Here is an 11698-nt window from a genome sequence, read left to right as displayed (position 1 = left end):
CTAATGGGACTAGAACCTTAATCTCAGTCTTAGTTGAACGCATATGACCCAATATGTTCCAAAGCTAGTGTGGCATAAAATGATGTCAAAGACAGGGATAGATGGAGATGGACAATCCGCTGTGGGGACCCCTCAATGGGAGCAACCAAAAGAAAAAGAAGAAGATGTTCTGGAAATCTACATAATTTTAGGTAGTGGCAATCTGTCAGGCAAAGTAACCTGTGGTTGTGTGTTTACGGCAAAGTGATTGAAAACAACAATGGATAGTCACAATAATGGCAGAAAGAAAAGAAAAGCAGCAACATCTACTGAGCATCATGCGAATAACAGAAGGTGATTAAGTGATGAAGAACAAGAAATAATAAGAAGACAAGATGCTGCAGCACATTGACAAGCAAGAGGTAATCCTGAATATAGCCTAATACATTTTAGGCAGCTGAAACTTTACTGGTGACAAAAAAGTTTACTGTAATTAAAGCTCGGCAATATGTCATGTGTGGGTGTTTTCTCGTACCGGTGAATCAGGAAGCATTGGACAAAAAATAATAAACTGAAATAATTTCAGAGCATTCATAAATAAACCTTATGAACACAAAATAGGGAAAAAACAACATATATAACAGTTATTACAGACAGATGTATCCAGTCAAGACAAACAGGGGTGAAGTCTATCCTGGAAACATCAGACACACTGTAAGAATTACCTTATATACAAGCAGATAAGTTTTCCTGCAGATAAGTCGGGACTTGATTTTATCATATAATTTCTGGTATTTTATAATGCCGGTCGTATAACTCGAATATGGAAAATTCACGCTATTTGTCCAAGAGATTATGATATGCTAATGCCCACCTGATAGAGTAACCATGGAGCGGACTGACTTTTTTTTTCTATGTATTGTGCCTACATGACCACACGGTAATACCCGAACTATTCTGAAGAAAACACTGTTTTGTGTTTTTTGTATCTCACATTCTCATACACCTTTGTATGCTGCTGCAACAAAATTCGATGCATCTGAGAAACTGATGTGAGAGTGGAGATTTTTGCATAGGTGTATAAGTCAGAGTCTGATTTTATGATCGATTTTTCAGGTTTCAAGACCCAACTTATACATGAGTATACAGTAATCCCTCACTATATCACGCTTCGACTTTCGCGGCTTCACTCTATCGCGGATTTTATATGTAAGCATATTTAAATATATATCGCGGATTTTTTGCTGGTTCGCGGATTTCTGCGGACAACGGTTCTTTTAATTTCTGGTACATGCTTCCTCAGTTGGTTTGCCCAGTTGATTTCATACAAGGGACGATATTGGCAGATGGCTGAGAAGCTACCCAACCAGAGTGCGTATTACGTATTAAATAAAACTCCTCAAATATATTGTGAGCACGGGGGCTGTTCGTACCCCTAGAGGATACAGCCGCTCCTCAAAAAACGCTGAAAGATTACCTTCACATTGCTCTCTTCCTTGCTGGGCTTACATGTGGCTGCTTTGTCAAGCGATATGCTTCCCGCACGCTGCTTCGCATACTTAAAAGATCAAACAGCACGTATTGATTTTTGATTGTTTGCTTCTATCTCTCTCTCTCTCTCTCTCTTGCTCTGACATTCTCTGCTCCTGATGGAGGGGGTGTGAACAGGGGGGCTGTTCGCACCCCTAGACGATACGGACACTCGTCTAAAAATGCTGAAAGATTATCTTCACATTGCTCTCTTCCGTGCAGCTGCGTTGTCAAGTGACATGCTTCCCGCACGGTCTTTTGCATACTTAAAAGCCTGAAGGGCATGTATTGATTTTTGATTGTTTGTTTTTCTCTGTCTCTCTCACTCTCTCTAACATTCTCTGCTCCTGATGGAGGGGGTGTTAGCAAAGGGGCTGTTCGCATACTGGCCTAGAGGATACGGACGCTCCTCTAAAAAATGCTGAAAGACTACCTTTACATTGCTCCCTTCCTTGCAGCTGCTTTGTCTGGCGGTGCTTCGCATACTGAAAAGCCAAACAGCCCTATTGATTTCTGATTGTTTGCTTCTCTCTCTCTCTCTCTCTCTGACATTCTCTGCTCCTGACTCCTTTGAAGAGGAAGATATGTTTGCATTCTTTTAATTGTGAGACGGAACTGTCATCTCTGTCTTGTCATGGAGCACAGTTTAAACTTTTGAAAAAGAGACAAATGTTTGTTTGCAGTGTTTGAATAACGTTCCTGTCTCTCTACAACCTCCTGTATTTCTGTGCAAATCTGTGACCCAAGCATAACAATATAAAAATAACTATTTAAACATATGGTTTCTACTTCGTGGATTTTCATCTTTCGCGGGGGGTTCTGGAACGCAATCCCCGCAATGGAGGAGGGATTACTGTATATGGTAAATCAAATTTGGACAAGACCCCAGCTCCTCATGGGCACAGGGCCTGTTTGCAGTACAGCTGAATTCTACACTCCAGATGCATTATGAGCTACTTAAGGTGTTTTTCAAGTATGAGAACAATAACTTCATTTAGTTACCAGCAGTGAAGTTATCCCAACATTGCACTGTTTTTAAAAGCTGCTTCAAGGGCAGAATTTGCCAGTTTGTTTTTCCTTGATTGCAGTTTCTTTAGTCTCCACTAGGTGTCTTCATTTGTGTTAGTCATTGACTGAAGGAATTCTGCCAGATCAACTTCATCAATGACTTTTAGAAGTTTGAAGGCCTGGCTTAGTCCCTCAGATTAGACCTCTCTGATCAGACTAGAGAGGTCTATTTCCCAAAGCCTATCGGGGTAGATATGTCCTTCAATCCCAGAATGTGCCTGGTTGGTGTTCTCTGCCTAGTTTTTATTTCTGCTTTCTTGTTGGTGGTGTGGTGAGCATAACAGCCCACAGAGCTCCATAAGTGCTCTCATTGACACAATATAAAGGTTTAACTTAATTCCCTTTGATTTATTATTAAGCAGCTCTAACAATAAAACATTACAATTTTTAATTACTTCTGTACATTGCCTGGAGGATGAGACATGAGCCGTTAAATTGTTTCTGGTGTTTGCCTTTAGCACGGTAACTCAGTGTCGACATTCCAGTATTTATAATTAATGTTCCTTTAAAACATGTAAAAACTGAAGAGCATATGGCAATCAAGTAATAACCGATGAAATTCTTTGTGGCTTATCATACTCTTCTTAATTCATTCCTCATTGAGTTTATTATTTACAGTAATACTGTGCCCTTTTTGAGGTGAGGGTCTTGCTTTGTATCAGATGTTTCTGAGGCAGAATCACTGTAAACTGGAATATGCACTCAGATATGAATGGTGGGATAGTCCCATTGATGGGAAGGATAACAGGTAGTGGTGACGCCACAGCACTGACACCCCAGCTCTAGGTGAAGTCTAAAAGTCCATCTCATGTATGCAGTACTTTCCTCTGGGGGAGCCTATTGTGGGTGTGTGCCCTGAAGTGCATTGACACCATATTTGTTTCAGCTGGGATGAGCTCTAACTCCTGCATCCTCTCTAAGATGAACCAGATTTGGACAGCGAGAATGCAAATATTAGGATATTTTGGACAGTATACAGTATGTTCAGAAGTCATTCATACATTGTATTGATACATAACATTCACTAACCTGCTGAAGAGGCTATTCATACATAGGTGCAATGTAAAGCCTCAAAACAAAATCTTATCACAATGCTGCAGAGGTGTAGATGTTACCAATCCCCAAACTGTAGTTTCTGAACACTCCTGCGATCAAGTGGAGTAGCCAGCCACTTATAGTGACCTTACAGATGTCCCATTGCTAAAACTACATACAGTAATGCAGTATCAGCTTGGGCCGGAGAGGGAAGGTTAAACTTACCTCTGTGTCACTCAGGGCAAGGCAGGAACTGACCCAGGACATGATGCCAGTCCACTTAACACACACAGGCTGACTCAGAATTGCCAGTCTGCGTGACCGGCAAGTCTTCATTACCTGGGAAGAATATGGAGGAACCTGAGAAACACACAAAAGGACACGAGTCAAGCACAGTGCTCTGAAATTGTGCAACCATAACTACAGGATTGGACAATGAAGGTTGTGCTTCCTGAACTCTTTTGAGCGTATCTTATGGATTTTGGCCTGCTGATCACAAAAAACTTTTACAATTCCTTATCATGTACTGTCTAATTGCAATCTCCGGTATTTGTGATTTCCTCTCATCTTATAACTATACAGTACAACTACACCTGGAACAGCTGTGGTGATCTACAAGTACTGGCACTGAAGCTCAGATATAGCAAGTACCGCGTATGAGCCAGCCATGCTGAAGATTCTCATTATTTTATAAAGAACTGGCCGCTCCAGGGCAGGAGAATGTAGCCCAACAAAGATATTGTAGTGGCAGCTCCGAGTGCTGGAATGGATCTGCTGCTCTTTACACGGCTCTTTAAGGTGGCTCCAAATCCTTAAAAGGACTACACTAGTAGGAGTTCTGTCTGCAGTATTGCAGGCTTGCTTTTTTTACAGGTACTCTTGCCACTGGTGAAAAAATGGCAGCTCTTACTATGGGGGACTCATCCCTGGCTGATGTAACTTGCCTGTGCCATTACATAGCTGTCCCTTCGAAATCACTGAACCCCTGCAACCACCTCCAACTTCTTGAAACAGCACACACCTCCACAAAACGGCAGGGTGATGTTCTCTTCCGATGCAGCTGGTGGTAAGGGCACATCAGTAACTGTCTCAAGCATTTCATTGTCAGATGGCACAGCAGGGATGCTGAGTGCTGCACTATCATGCGGTGCATCAGAGGTGTTCATCGCTGCACTTCTAAAGGGCTCGTTTATACTTAACACTCAGAACGTGAACGCCCACGCATCATGGCTGCCACGCGTTCCCAACGTTCATTTGACACACCCTCTGAGCAGATCCTCAGAAATTAACGCGACGCGTGCACAAGTTGGAGGGCACAGTGTGATAAAAGTTGGAATGTGACCTCAGGGTTTCTATTTACTATCTACATGTGACAGAGAGCCACTATGCGGATCCTATGGGATCGATGTGCGCGCTTTGATGTTTGATGAATGCTTCACCACATTGAACCAAAATGCCAACATAAAAATGCATTCGTGGTGCTTTTATATTCAAGCGTCGCATATTCCCGATTGTAATGACAAGATACATTTTAAAAGTCTCACATACCATCTTTTGTGCCATGTTTTTTTTCTGGGGCTCCCTCCTGACCTGACAGGAGCAGCAAACATCAATAGATCACCACACAGAACACATTAAATGTATGATATTCCAACTCTCTGCACATTTAGAATCCTAAGATTTATACTTGATATCACTTTCATGATGAAATGCATTAGCGTATGTATGTTACATTTTACAGATAAATAGTTAATTTTGTAAACACTGTTAATAATTACACACATGGGAGTGACACAGTGGAGTCGCGGTAGTGCTGCTGTCTCACAGGGAGTCATGTCGCTGGTTTTCCCTGCCTGGAGTTTGCGTGTTTTCCTGGTGAGTTTCCACAGTGTGCTCCGGTTTCATTCCAAAGATAAGCAGATTTGGTGACACTGAAATGACGCCAGTGTATGTGAGTGCTTGTATTCACCTTGCAAAGAGCGGATTCCTCCTCCAGGGATTTTTTTCTGCCTCTTGCCCAATGCTAGCTGGAATGGACACATCCTTGGATTGATGGATTTACAATAATCATTAAACATCCTTTTCAGAGATATTGTGGTAAGGTGTCATCGGAATTTAATGTTCCAGGCACTTCATAACACAGCGAAGCCGATCCTGTTCTCACCGTGATAATATCTCGCACTGCCACCTGGTGTATTCCTCCAGATTTCCGTAAAGTACGGACGCAAGTATAAACAGTAAAATGCTGGCGTAGCAGGAGCATCGCCGGAGCATGCATTGCGTCACGTGAAGTATAAACCCGGCCATAGCGGTGATCTTTCGATTGTAAGTGAGCAGGCAAACCTCCTTGTGTGGAGCTGCAGATGAACAGGTCTCTGGGCTGTTCTCCATCATTCAGCCGAGTCTAAAAATGAAATCCCATGTCTGAATCTCAGCTTTAAGACTCTCCCTCCATTTTACTGCTCTGTAAGAACTTGCCTCGTCTTTTGCCTGTGCAGTTTTACCACTAGCCCTGCTCCACACAGCTCACACTTTTTCCCTGCTTCATGAGCCAGAAGTTTCACGGGTGTCCACACACCCAGGCCAATGGGCCTTAGCAGATAGATAGATAGATAGATAGATAGATAGATAGATAGATAGATAGATAGATAGATAGATAGATAGATAGATAGATAGATAGATAGATAGATAGATAGATAGATACTTTATTAATCCCAATGGGAAATTCACAGATGGAGAGCAGTGTTAGAGCCACAGAGGTAGGAGTCTGTCAGCAGTCTTTTCCCCTGCACTGCTGCTGCATACGACATTCGAAATCTTGGATCTCAGCTTCGAGACTCTCCAGCATCTCCTCAGAAAAGAGATGAGTCTGTTTTAGGTTTTCACAGTACTCTCTGCTTTGCTAAGCTGGACTGTAGGCGTTATCCTCATCCCACTGCTAATACCAATGTAGCACTGGACCGAGTGTCAGGAATGGATCCTTAGCTCTTTTAGGTGGCCTGCTATCCTTAAAAGGACTTCTCGTTTGCCACACTAGATGGAGTCCTGTCTGCAACACTGCAGTCTTGTCGTTTTTATTGGTGGCGTTCATACTATGAGTGATTCATCCCTGACTGGTACAACTTCTCAGCACTGTTGTAATGCAGAATTTAGAGAATGCAATGAAGCAGGAAGGTGAAGGATTTTGATATTTGAGACAGATGCCTCCACAAATAACTGATGCCAAGATTAAGGAAGGTGTTTTTGTTGGCCCACAAATCAGACACGTAATCAATGAAAAGAAGCTCAAAAGATCTACTAGTGTGACCTGTGGAAATAACATGGAAGGCATTCAAGGATGCTGTTGAGGATTTTCTTGGTAACTACGGAGCAGCAAACTAAGTCCATCAGGTTGACAATATGCTTCAAGGATATAAAACCATGAAGTACACAATGTCACTAACGATTCATTTTCTGCATTCTCTGTTGGGACTTCTTCCCTACTCATCTTGGTACAGTTAGTGACAAACATGGAGAAAGATTTCACCAGGATATTGTAACAATGGCAAAGCAGTTTCTAGGGCAGGAGGCATCCATCAATGTTGGATGACTATTTCTGGTCACTGAAATGAGAAGAATCAGAACAAAAGAAAATCAGCCTCAAGACATCCTCAAGACATTTGTATCTCAAAACAATGTGCCACTGTGCTAAGGTTAATTTCATGTTTCTCCAAATTCCTATGTGATACAGTCAATCTTAAATTACATTTGTGTTCAGCTTGAAGTTGTCTATCATAACACCAAAATTTGGAGGTAGCAAAAAGATGTGTTGTCCAGTGTAATCACTGCCTGACCATGCCATTTGAATGTCATGTCTATTAGATAGATAGATAGATAGATAGATAGATAGATAGATAGATAGATAGATAGATAGATAGATAGATAGATAGATAGATACTTTATTAATCCCAATGGGAAATTCACATTCTTCAGCAGCAGCATACTGATACAATAAATAATATTAAATTAAAGAATGATAATAATACAGGTGAAAAAAACAGACAATAACTATGTATAATGTTAAATATTAACGTTTACCCCCCCCTGGTGGAATTAAAGAGTAGCATAGTTTGGGGGAGGAACGATCTCCTCAATCTGTCTGTGGAGCAGGACAGTGACAGCAGTCTGTCGCTGAAGCTGCTCTTCTGTCTGGAGATGACATTATTTAATGGATGCAGTGGATTCTCCATAATTGATAGGAGCCTGCTGAGCGCCCTTCGCTCTGCCACAGATGTTAAACTGTCTAGCTCCATGCCAACAATAGAGCCTGCCTTCCTCACCAGTTTGTCCAGGCGTGAGGCGTCTTTCCTCTTAATGCTGCCTCCCCAGCACACCACTGCGTAGAAGAGGGCGCTCGCCACAACTGTCTGATAGAACATCTGCAGCATCTTATTGCAGATGTTGAAGGAAGCCAGCCTTCTAAGGAAGTAAATTAAAGTATTATTGTAATCTGCTTGACTACATTGTGTTGCTTTGTACTGTCATGGTGCTCACTGTAAAATTTCTATATAAACAGAAATTGGGTAGTTAACCTGGAGTGATCCAGGTGAGTCTGACATGAAACCGGCCAACAGACCACAGACAACACAAGTAAGTACTCAGTGAATTACAACTAGCTTTTGTACTTTTAATATTATGTAAATCTTAAACATTTCAACAGTGCCAATGCTATATACAGTACTCTAAGATTTGGCAGTGCAACAATATGTGCTCTTTGCCATTGTAAATATGCCCTTAGCTGGAATGCTCCTCAGATGTTCCCTTATTTCTGTTCCGCTTTGCCTGACTTATATTGAGTTTGTCTCTGCCTGTCCAGCACCATGGCCACTAAACGACATTGCCAACCATTTCATTTTAATTAAAAACGAGTACCTAATTGGGCAAAGAAATCCGTAAGATTCCGTCTGCCACTTCCTGGAGTTCACGGACCATCATGTGATGGAAGACAGACATTCCGCAAGCCGCGGGGGATTGCAACGGATAAAGAGACCCGTATCTGCGTCTGGGCGCCGTGCGGGTGAATCGCGATACGAATTACAACAAGAAGACGATCGTCCCTGCGCTTAAACGAGGCCGACAACAGAGGAGAAAGGAAAGGGGAAAAAAAAACGATGGGTTACTCATCCAGTCCTGCTTCAGGGGTTTGGAGCTGTGATCACAGCTGTGACTGGCAACATCACTGACTACCTGCCGTCCGGTTTCCAGGTTTTAATTTTACTGCACCAGTTGGGGGTTGTTTCGGCAGTTTAAACACTTTCATTCACTTCCACGCTTATTAAATGGGAAAATAAAAGAAAATTCGCAGCGCCACCTTGTCCGGCTGCACGTGGAGTTCGTGCCGCCAACGTACTCCGCAAGCTGGCAGACTCGTACTAGCACGAACGAAAAAGGATAGATAGATAGATAGATAGATAGATAGATAGATAGATAGATAGATAGATAGATAGATAGATAGATAGATGTAAAAGGCACTATATAATATAGATCGATCACCAGCGATAGATAGATGTAGCTGTGTCTTTAAAACTTTATTAGATACATATGAATGAAAGTATTATCATGAAGTGCCAGGAGACACCTTGTAGGCGAACGCCGTTGGAAACCGGGGCAGGTTTTCGTGTGCCCGATCGCAGTCTACCGAGCTCCGTTTCTCATCATCCATAGCCTGTGGTTCTAAAAATGGTGGTGTATCTAATTTAGCCTCCCGGTAAACCTCAAAATCAGGGATGTTTCACGATCAGAGCTTGTACAGAAATCAATACTAGACCATGCGTTTCTCTACGGATCAACACCGGCCGTTTCTATGAAGGTACAAGCACAGGTGTGGAGTCCAATCAATGTTTTGCACACGGAGCCCTGGGGAGAGCGGTTAAAAAGCAGGTGGCTCGCTTAATAGATACCACATGGCCGACTATCAGATTAGTCTGTGTGTCTGTTTAGGATGAAATTGCGTTCCAGAGCTACGCACACCACACCAGTTAACCCCGCCACTGACAATACTGTGACGAGTAGGTGTTGATGATGGCACGAAGAATATTTTAATTATAATGCTTACGTTTTTCGGTAAAACGATTAGTTCTGTTACATTTTTTAGGATCCCATTTTCTTCCACATACCGTCTTGATAAGCGCATTCTTAACCCTTTGTGTTCCACTGCCCTGCCATCAGGTAGGAGGTGCTTAACCAAACTGAAGTCGCACGCCAAAGTCTCAGAGGCCAAACAGTGGGCGCACTATAAATCTGGCACTTTACTCATTTTTTATTCCTTCTCTAAAAGCGGACAGCGTACTGTGTTCACATGTCATGTGTTACAGATCATTTCCATGTGAATGTCAAGAGGAGTGAAGAGCGGAGAAGTTAACAGCTTTGTACGCCCTGATGACACCATTCAACTGGTTTCCATGGCAGATCACAAAAAAAGAAACAAAAAGAGAGAAAACGTTCTTTCTTTAACTTTTCAATCGCCTTTTTCATGCGAGTTAGCTGCATTAAATACATCGCTGGGCCGCGAATAAAAACTTACATGGCTCCTAAGAATGCAGCTGCTGTCTTTGTGTACTGCGCCCGGGGCACCACGAGGCCGTCCGGCGGGCCGGCAGCTGCAAGCCGAGAGGGGTCGAGCACATCCAGCCCTGCCGCCGCTCTCTGTCCCCTGGTATTTGTGAGGACTCGTAACGTGTCCTAGGCGCAGCATTAAGCGATCACCCAATGGCATTCTCCTGTGCGTTTGTAAATTGATTCGAGTGAGCCCTCGCGATGAAAGGCGCTATATAAAAGAAGCTTTCCCTCTTGGCTTGTTAATTGCTTTATAAAGTGCTTTAAGGGGTCTTTCTTGATTGAATAAAATTAAAGATAAGGAAGTGATCACTGTAAACTGCTTCAAGATTGTGTGGCTATTTAAAGGCAATATCTATCTATCTATCTATCTATCTATCTATCTATCTATCTATCTATCTATCTATCTATAGTCAGTCATTGTCCAACCCGCTATATCCAAACACGGGGTCACGGGGGTCTGCTAGAGCCAATCCCAGCCAACACAGGGCACAAGGCAGGAACAAATCCAGGGCAGGGTGCCAGCCCACCGCAGGGCACACCAAGTACACACTAGGGACAATTTAGGATCGCCAATGCACCTAACCTGCATGTCTTTGGACTGTGATATATAATCCAACGTCTGTATGTCTGTCCGCTTTTCATGAGAAAACTACTCAACGGATTTAGACCGGGTTTTTTTTTTCTATAATTTGCTTGAACATTTCGGTTGATTTTGCGAGTTCTCTCATTGCACTATGTATCATAGTTTGCTTGCGGTACCAATTTATTTGAGAGAGACGCAGTGGGCTGATGGGAGGGGGCGGGGCACTCCACACTCACACACCAGCCTCAGGGCATATCTTACATCCGCTTAGTTAGCGAACGAGAGAACTGCTTAACGGATTTAGATCAGGGGTTTATTTTTCTACAATTTGCTAGATTTTGCGACTTCTCTCATCACGCTAAGAATCATAGTTCACTTGCAGGAGAGATATATTCACGCTAATCCAAGACAGAAGCTGCGGGCCGAGGTGAAGGAGAAGCGTGACGTCAAGAGTGGGAAGCCTGGCAGGGCCCTTCTCACTGTCCTGTTTCACTTGGCGGCTAGTAAGATATAAATTGCTAATCTGGTTATTGCTAATTATTTTTCATGATTTAGTTGCTGGTGAAAGGAGTCGTAGCTGCTGGTGAGTAAGGCAGGATCAAGCATGAGCGAACCGGGCACCAAAAGAAATCTCAGTTCAAAAAAGTTCATTGTTAAAAGTTTTAATGCACTTTCAAAGCAGACAGTCTACACAAGAATAGAACAATGTTGCTACACAAGTAGAATAAATGGCAATAAAAAAGAGAAATGTTTTTTCTTGTTAAACTTCAGTTGTTCCTACAATTAAGGTTGAGTTATTTCTCTATGCTTTACTTCACATTCAGTACATTCTAAACATTCGGCTCTGTATATACAAATGGGCACGTTAAGGCATGGTTTGAAACCGTGTGCCCTCCATGCCTTACA

This window comes from Erpetoichthys calabaricus, chromosome 11, assembly GCF_900747795.2.
Source record: "Erpetoichthys calabaricus chromosome 11, fErpCal1.3, whole genome shotgun sequence".
Classification (NCBI taxonomy): domain Eukaryota; kingdom Metazoa; phylum Chordata; class Cladistia; order Polypteriformes; family Polypteridae; genus Erpetoichthys; species Erpetoichthys calabaricus.
This window is presented reverse-complemented; position numbering follows the sequence as displayed.